The sequence below is a fragment of the Taudactylus pleione genome, unplaced genomic scaffold (assembly GCF_031769625.1).
Source record: "Taudactylus pleione unplaced genomic scaffold, aTauple2 ptg000218l, whole genome shotgun sequence".
Taxonomy (NCBI): Eukaryota; Metazoa; Chordata; class Amphibia; order Anura; family Myobatrachidae; genus Taudactylus; species Taudactylus pleione.
The window spans coordinates 9,477,504-9,487,595 of NW_028284620.1; positions in this window are offsets into that span (position 1 = coordinate 9,477,504).

The following is a 10,092-nucleotide window of genomic DNA, read 5'->3' on the forward strand; positions in this document are numbered from 1 at the left end:
ATCGATGGCGCGACTTAAGCCCTGGGGCATAGGCCTTCATAGAGGATGAGGAAGTTGACGGCCTTGCACTGCTGGTGGCAGCTACAACATGTGGCTCTTGGCCTTGCTCTCCTGTCATGTAACAGCCCTCCATATTTTCTGTGGTCTTCAAGCAGTGTAATAAGCACCAATAGTGTAGCCAAGCTGCGGTTACAAAATTCACACACGTGCAGTCGTGCACACACACAAAAATATTAGACAAAAAAAACGCATTTGATTTATATTTTTTTCAGCTCCAGAACTTGAGCCCAGAGCACCGATTAGTCATGATTGGAGTCAGGCAGCACTAGATTGCAACTTGTGTTGCTGGCTGGATCTTGTGCGGTTAAGCCTAAACACACGCGCACAGACAGTAAAAGATAAAAAAAAGACAATTGATTTAAAAAAAATTTCAGCTCCAGAACTTGAGCCCAGAGCACTGATTGATCACAACTGGAGTCGGGCAGCACTAGATTGCAACTTGCGTTGGTGGATGGATCTTGTGTGGTTAAGCCTAATACACATGCACACACAGAAAAATATTACACAAAAAGACACATTGTTTTATTTTTTTACTATTTTTTTTTTTTTGCTGGAGTCCAGAACTTGGGCCCAGATGGATGCAGCAGAGCCCAGATGTATTCTGCACCGGCCCAGATGGACATAGCAGACAGCACAGCAGCACCACCAGCCCAGGACACAGCAGACAGCACCAGCCCAGAAAGGATCAGCAGTGCACCAGCCCATGACACAGCAGACAGCACAACACCAAACAACACCAGCAACTCTCCCAGCCCCACACTACCCACCATCCCTGTTCAGTCTCCACAGCCGGAGTGAAATGGCCTCCGCCACATGCAGTGGCAAATGCAGAATTTCTAGAGGGGGGGTTTCCAAATGTGTGATTTTAGAGTGAGTGTGGCCAGTCCATGAAGAGGGCATAATTACCACTTATCCAGCTATAATATGCGTCATACAAAGTGTATTGTGTGTCATAATTCCAGCATATACAGGACTAGTGATCACAGTAAGTTATTAAATTCGACAGTAGGGCCAACCTGCTTGAGCTGAATGTTTTTATTTGAGATGTGGGCACCATTCCAGAGCATGGGAGCAAGTCCGGGAGTCCAGAACTTGGGCCCAGATGGATGCAGCAGAGCCCAGATGTATTCTGCACCAGCCCAGATGGACATAGCAGACAGCACAGCAGCACCACCAGCCCAGGACACAGCAGACAGCACCAGCCCAGAAAGGATCAGCAGTGCACCAGCCCATGACACAGCAGACAGCACAACACCAGCAACTCTCCCAGCCCCACACTATCCACCATCCCTGTTCAGTCTCCACAGCCGGAGTGAAATGGCATCCGCCACATGCAGTGGCAAATGCAGAATTTCTAGAGGGGGGTTTCCAAATGTGTGATTTTAGAGTGAGTGTGGCCAGTCCATGAAAAGGGCATAATTACCACTTATCCAGCTTTAATATGCGTCATACAAAGTGTATTGTGTGTCATAATTCCAGCATATACAGGACTAGTGATCACAGTAAGTTATTAAGGCCCTCATTCAGAGCCGTACGCTCTGAGCAGAGCGCACGCTCTGAATGAGGGCCGGGCTCCATTTTCATGGAGCGTCCTCCTGGACGCTCGTATAGCTGTGGGTCACCACCCACAGGCTATACGAGCGTGCATTGTGATGGTCGCGATGGTCGAGACCATCGCGACCATCGAATTTGCGAGCCGGAGCCTGCGGTTGAGGTTTTCAACCGCAAGCTCCGGAGTGATTTTGGCTCTATCAGAGCCAAAATCACTCCCACTGACATCACTAGTGATGTCAGTGGGCCGGCTTTTGACGGGAGGCGTTCCCGTGGGAACGCCCCCGTCAGGGAGGCACGCCCCTGGCACGCCCACCAAAGGGAGCGTGCTGTCAATCAACATTGACAGCATGCCCCCTTTGATCGGACACAACGAGCGAAGGACTTTCCTTCGCTCGTCGCGTCTGGCGCATGCACACAACGGAGCTCACTCCGTCGTGCGCATGCTCAGTCCATAACATCGACCCACTTGCGAGCGGACAGCCGCTCGCAAGTGGGTCTGAATCAGGCCCTAAATTCGGCAGTAGGGCCAACCTGCTTGAGCTGAATGTTTTTATTTGAGATGTGGGCACCATTCCAGAGCGTGGGAGCAAGTCCGGGAGTCTGGGGGAGCAGCAGAAGAACCTAGCACTGCCCTGGACATATATGTAAATATTGGGCTCTATAGCAGTGCATTCCTAACAGTGCATGTTTTCCAAATCCCGTAATTGGTGCACAGGTGTATTTAAGCCTGGCTGATACATGTTAAAAGATCCATATGTGGTGCTATTTATTTAATTTATGATACGGAGAAGAACATGCAGCGCTAGTAAATTTCCATTATATTACTATTTCTATTGTGGTCATTGTGTGGGCTGGGGAGGGGGGTTTCCAGGCAGATGGAAACCCCCCTGCATTTGTCTATGACATGGTCCCTATATACTACATTGATCATAGAGACGTAAGCTCAAGAACCGCGAGATTTCCGCATCTATGGTTTTGTCTTGGTTTTGAGATCCGAGTCAGGTGGGAAACTACCGAGCCTGCTTGAATCCAACTCGGATCTGCTAAATTCGTGCGGATTCGGATCTCCAAAATCTGAACCCGCTCATCTCTAGTACTAACATTCTCAATCAGGGACAGAGCTTGCGAGAAATCTCTGTCCCTGAGAATCATGACCGCACACTTCTCATTGTATTTCTCGCAAAATAATAGAGTTAGAGTTCCTCCGTGCATGCACAGCCAGCAGAGGGAAAAATTAACAATACACAAATAAAAATGCATCCTCTCATTAATCTGCAAGGTTTGCCTTGCAGATCCAAAAAACTGTAGTCTGTTTAAAAAATAATTATACCTGGTGTGCTACGACGTATAATTCATTTTTAAACAAACTACAGTTTTTTGATAAGCACTAAAGTAGAACAATCAGTGTTTCAGTATAATTTTGTTATGAACAAGAGATATGGTAAGGAAAGGGAGGCTATCATAGAAACCCCTGCAAAAACAGAGGGCCTGATTAGAGATGCACACTATTTGCGTGCACTCGCTCTGAATCAGGGCGTCCCTATTTTTTTTAATACCAGTCTCCAGGCAGCTCGCACAGCTGTGGGTGACCACCCACAGCTTGTGCGAGTGGCCTGGCAATGGTTGTGATTATCATGACCATCGGCATTGCGAGGAGACCCTTGAGGTAGGGTCTCAGCACTCGCAATGCCAAGTAGACTTCCAGCTCTAATAGAGCCGGAAGTTCACTACTGACATCAGCAATGTTTTAAAAAGGCAATGATTGGAGGGAATTTGTGTGTAATGCCAACAGCGGCAACCTGATGGGTTGGAAACAGGATTTAAGTACTCTATCCCTCCCTCTACCCTAACCCTCCCTTATTGGTGCCTAACCCTAACCTCCTCCCGTTAGTGCCTAAACCTAACCCCCATCCCTGCACCCTAAACCTAACCCTCCCAGAGGAGGTGTCTAACCCTAACCCTCCCAGGGGGGTGCCTAACCCTAAGTTCCCCCGGGGTCCCAAAAGCTAACCCTCCCCCCCATGGATACACGCTAAAACACCCGGCTTACCTTCATTTGGTAAGCCGGGTGTCAGGATTTAGTAATAGGGCTAATGATAGGCATCAGGATTTCGATGCCTATCTTTAGTCTGATGTTGGGTGTTGGGATATCGGCAGGCGGGATAGCGCCCACCGGTATCCTGACCGCATTCCGATTGGACGGTATGACTTATTGTTAGCATGGTGTAGGATGGTTCTAAGAGGTTTATACCTAGCAACTCCCCACTTACTTATTTTTGTGGGTGGTTTAGCAAGTCTATTGCTTGAGGCTTTACTCTATCTCAGCAATTGCGAGCTGTTTTATTTTAAGTATGAAGTGTTGGAAAGAATTTGTGACATTTGTCATAATTAGTGGGTCAGTATAAACTATCAAGTAAGCTTCAGAATTGGTCAGTCACAGTGTTTCAGAAGGGGAAAGGGTTTTAATTTTTACTAATGACCCACCCCGGCTATGCATGGGAGCAATTTCATCTCGCCACAGCCCCCTGTATCTCATAACAACCTACGCCATGTCACCACAGTCCCCTGCATCTCACCACAACCCCCTGCTTCTCACTCCTGTCCCCTGCATCTCACCAATGTCACAACCCCCACTGCTGCTGCCCTGTAGCTGGCTGGGGCCTGGCCACTGGGATGTGCTAGGAAGCAGGGGCGTATCTACCCATTGTCCAGTATGGCACTCACCAGGGGCACCGACCAAAGGGGGAGTCCCCCAGCCGCACAAGTGTAGGGCAGACTGCCGGCTGAAGCTCACTCATGAGCTCCATCTTTTGGCTACCCCCACAGCGGGTGATGGGAGAGATGTCATGACGTCTCTCACACAGTGCAAGAGAACAGCCGGGACTCGGATCAGACAGCGGCGGTCGCGTCAGGAGCGGGGATCTGTTAAGTTGTATTTTTTTCTTCTGTGTGTGTGTGTAAGCCTGGTACAGCAGGGAGGGGGCACTGTAAAATGGGTGGCTGCTACTGGGGGCACTGTATAGGGAGGACTACTACTGGGGGCACTGTATAGGGGAAATACTACTGGGGGCACTGTATTGGGGGGACTACTACTGGGGGCACTGTATAGGGGGAACTACTACTGGGGGCAATGCAGCATAGGGGGGACTACTACTGGGGTCACTACAGGGTGGACTACTACTGGGGGCAATGCAGCATAGTGGGGACTACTACTGGGCGCACTGTATAGGGGGAATACTACTGGGGGCACTGTATAGGGGGAACTACTACTGGGGGCAATGCAGCATAGGGGGGACTGTTACTGGGGGCACTGTACAGGGTGGACTACTACTGGGGGCAATGCAGCATAGTGGGGACTACTACTGGGCGCACTGTATAGGGGGAATACTACTGGGGGCACTGTATAGGGGGAACTACTACTGGGGGCAATGCAGCATAGGGCGGACTGTTACTGGGGGCACTGTATAGGGTGGACTACTACTGGGGGCAATGCAGCATAGTGGGGACTACTACTGGGCGCACTGTATAGGGGGAATACTACTGGGGGCACTGTATAGGGGGAACTACTACTGGGGGCAATGCAGCATAGGGGGGACTGTTACTGGGGGCACTGTACAGGGTGGACTACTACTGGGGGCAATGCAGCATAGTGGGGACTACTACTGGGCGCACTGTATAGGGGGAATACTACTGGGGGCACTGTATAGGGGAACTACTACTGGGGGCAATGCAGCATAGGGGGGACTGTTACTGGGGGCACTGTACAGGGTGGACTACTACTGGGGGCAATGCAGCATAGTGGGGACTACTACTGGGCACACTGTATAGGGGGAATACTACTGGGGGCACTGTATAGGGGGAACTACAACTGGGGGCAATGCAGCATAGGGGGGACTGTTACTGGGGGCACTGTACAGGGTGGACTACTACTGGGGGCAATGCAGCATAGTGGGGACTACTACTGGGCGCACTGTATAGGGGGAATACTACTGGGGGCACTGTATAGGGGGAACTACCACTGGGGGCAATGCAGCATAGGGGGGACTGTTACTGGGGGCACTGTACAGGGTGGACTACTACTGGGGGCAATGCAGCATAGTGTGGACTTCTACTGGGGGCACTGTATAGGTAGGACTACAACTGGGGGCCATGTAGCATAGGGGAGATTACTACTGGGGGCACTGCAAAGGGAGGGGAGGGGGCACCAATCCATTACATCGATTGGGGCGCTTGGATCCCTAGATACATCCCTGCTAGGAAGGGCAGGAGGATCATGGATGAGAGATTTGTATTGCAAATACCATGAGCATTATAAGCAGCATATTCACGGGTGTAGGGCACCTGTGCATATTTCCGCATGTGCACCCCTCAGCCTCCATGTTCACCCCTGCTTGCAGAGTGAAATTTTACTACTTCCGGCCTTCTATGTCGATCGTAGCAGGTAATTTATATACGCCGTTAAAACGCCCTCAAAACGCTGAGGCACGCCTGAGTTTTCAGCCCACCACCCCATGTCAACACCCACAAACGGCCTTTCATGTCAATCAACTCTCGGAAGCCACTTCTTGCTCGTAAGCCATACGAGCTACATCATTTTGGATCGCAAAGTCTCATACGCACATGCGCACAACTAATCGTGCGCATGCGTGGTTTGGAAACATCGGATGTGTACGACTGAGCCGCCGCTTACGACCGACTCTGAATGAGGTCCATAGTATATACAGAAGCATTATTAGAGTCTGGAATTGACTGAACACTAGATGCTATCAGTAAATTTACTACAAAAAAACCCCCCAAAAAATACAAAGTTCAAGTCAAATCACTAAAAAATCAACCTTCTGGCACTAATAAGAAATGATCACCAAAACAATTGCATCACAACAGTAAGATCATGAGCTTCGTCTTTCCAAGTGCTGTATGTCTTGTAGATCAGGCTACTTTCTCTTTTTACACATTTTTATATCACAAGATATTTCAGTATAAAATACTGTCTGTCATTTTTTAATATAATTGTAAGTACAGAAACAATTGCACATTTTGTCATTAATGTTACTGCAGCGCCTTCGGAGTTTTAGATTTGGGAATGTGTTGTTGTCTTTTCAAAGCCAGTTTCACCTCCAGTCAGTAAACCCATCTCTAACAATGATACAACTGTACTATTGACATATTTAAGTTATCTTTTTATTCAGTTCCATTCCTTTTGGTCGGATATAGATTATTTACAGTATTATCTGGCATTTTTATTAAGAAGAATTCTTAATAAAGTCCATGTATACTAGGGGTGTGCACCGGCCACTTTTGTTTAGGTTTTGGATCTGAATCTTTCTTTGTGTTTTGGATCTGGATTGGTTTTGCCAAAACCACCCTTCCGTATTTTTCGTTCTGGTTTTTGTGTTTTGGATCTGTATTTTTTTGAGAAAAAAGCATAAAAACAGCTAAAATCACATAATTTGTTGGTTTTTCTGCTCCTATGCTATTATTAACCTCAATAACATTAATTTCCACTCATTTCCAGTCTATTCTGAACACCTCACACCTCACAATATTGTTTTTAGGACAAAAGGTTGCTTCGAGGTAACTGGATGACTATGCTAAGCGACACAAGTGGGCGGCACAAACACGTGGCCCATCTAGTTGTGACACTGCAGTGGCAGACAGGATGGCAGTTTGAAAAACTAGGCCCCAAACAGTACATAATGCAAAGAAAAAAATAGGTGCAAGATGGAATTGTCCTTGGGCACTCCCACACACCCTTATGTTGTATAAACAGGACATGCACACTTTAACAAACCAATCATTTCAGCACCAGGGTCTGCCACACGACTGTGGCTGAAATGATTGGATCGTTTGGGCCCTCACAAAACAAGCTGGCAATTAATCTGTCCCTGCACAAACTGGCTCTACGGAGGCAAGATGTCGTCATCCTCCTCATCCACTGATTCCTCACCCTCTTCAGTGTTATGTACATCCTCATCTTCACAAAGTATTAATTCGTCCCCGCTGGAATCAACAACCACTGGTCCCTCTGTACTTTCTGGAGGCTGGTCTCCCTGGAAGAATTGATAATTCATTTTGATGAACATCATCTTCTCCACATTTTGTGGAAGCAACCTCCTACGCCTTTCGCTGACAAGGTTCCCGGCTGCACTAAACACTGTTTCGGAGTACACACTGGAGGGGGGGGCAACTTAGGTAAAATAGAGCCAGTTTGTACTGGGGCCTCCAAATTGCCTCTTTTTCCTGCCAGTACAGGTACGGACTGTCTGACATGCCTACTTGGATGCTGTCACCATTATAATCCTCCGCCATTCTGTCAATGGTGACAGTATCATATGCAGTAACAGTAGACATGTCAGAAATTTTTGCCAGGTCCTTCAGTCTGGAGCAGATGTCCAAACTTGGTCCTGCCTACCCTGCACCAGCAGTGGGTTGCTTAGGATACCGAAGTTGTTTCCTGGCAGCCCCAGTTGCAGGAGAAAATTATGAAGGAGCTGTTGACATGTCACGTTCCCATTCAGCTGACAGTGTTTTCACCACCAGATCTTTGCACCTCTGCAGGCTTGTGTCAACCAGAAAGAGAGACACCACATAGACTTTAAACCTAGGATTGAGCACGGTGGCCAAAATGTAGTGGTCTGATTTTAACAAATTGACCACCCTTGAATCCTGGCAAAGCGAATGAAGGGCTTCATCCACAAGTCCCACATGCTGAGCGGAATCGCTCCATCTTAGCTCCTCCTTCACTTCCTCCAGCTGCTTCTGCAAAAGCCTGATGAGGGGAATGACCTGACTCAAGCTGGCAGTGTCTGAACTGACTTCATGTGTGGCAAGTTTGAAGGGCTGGAGAACCTTGCTCAACACGGAAATCATTCTCCACTGTGCTTGAATCAGGTGCATACCCCCTCCTATGCCTATGTCATAAGTGGATGTATAGGCTTGAGTGGCCTTTTGCAGCTCCTCCATCCTCTAAAGCATATAGAGGGTAGAGTTCCACCGCGTCACAACCTCTTGCTTCAGGTGATGGCAGGGCAGGTTCAAGACTGTTTGCTCATGCTCCAGTGGCCAGAAATTTTTTGTCCCACCCAAAGTATCTCCTGCACGTCCTTGTTGTGTTTTAGAAAATTCTGCACCTCCAAATTTATTGTGTGAGCAAAACATGGGACGTGCTGGAATTGCCCAGATGTAATTTCCGCACAATATTGGTGGCATTGTCAGATATCACAAATCTCCAGGAAAGTCTAAGTGGGGTAAGCTACTGGGCAATGATTTCCCTCTAAGAGGTTGTCGGCGGTGTGCCTCTTACTAAAACCGGTAATAGACAGCGTAGCCTGCCTTGGAACGAGCTGGTGTTTCTGAGCTGCTGCTACTGGTGACGCTGCTGTTGTTGCTGTGTAAGGCGATACATCTACCCAGTGGGCTGTCACAGTCATATAGTCCTTAGTCTGCCCTGTTCCACTTGTCCACATGTCCGTGGTTAAGTGGACATTGGGTACAACCACAATTTTTAGGACACTTTTTCTGATGTCTCTGTACATTCTCGGTATCGCCTGCCTAGTGAAGTGGAATCTAGATGGGATTTGGTACCAGGGACACACTACCTCCATCAATTGTCTAAATCCCACTGCACTAATGGCAGATACTGGATGCACGTCTAACACCAACATAGCAGTCAAGGCCTCAGTTATCCGCTTTGTTTCAAGATGACTGCTGTCATACTTCATCCTCCTCGCTAAGGACTGTTGGATGGTCAATTGCTTAGTAAAGAAGTAGTGGTGTTCCTACTTCCTCTCTGGGATGATGAACAACTCACAGCAGCAGTGGCAGCATTAGGCGTAGCAATGCAGGATTCTCCGGAGGAATCCCGGATAGGAGATGAGTCAGACATGCCAGTGACATGTCCTGCAGGACTACTTCTGATCCTAACTGAGGAGGAAATCCTATCCTATCGACGAGGAAGGAGTTGACAGTGTGGTTTGCAGGCACTTGGATACAACAGGACAAAAGGATTTAGGTGTCCCTGGACTGCTTACAGTCTTAGCCAAAATTTCTGAATTTGATAGTAACTTATGAATGCGCAGCAGGTGATGTATCAGGGAGGATGTTCCTAGGTGGTTAACATCCCTACCCCTGCTTATTCCACCTTTACATATGGTACATATGGCAAGACAGTTGTCCAGAATTGGATAGAAATATTTCCAGACCAAAGAGGTGGAATGTTTTGTCTTCTGACCAGGCATGACCGTGATGGGCTTTTTCATCCCACAAACAACAACTGTCCCCCCCCCCCGGTGCCTGATTTAAACAAACCACATCACCATCAGAATCCTCCTTGTCAACTCCCTCCTCAGCGCCAGCTACATCAGTATCCTTATCCTGTTGTACTTCAACAGTGACATCTTCAATTTGAATATCAGCAAGTGGACTGTGGGTGCTCCAGCACTTGCAGAGGGCGTGCAAATGAAGGAAAGAGCCACCTCT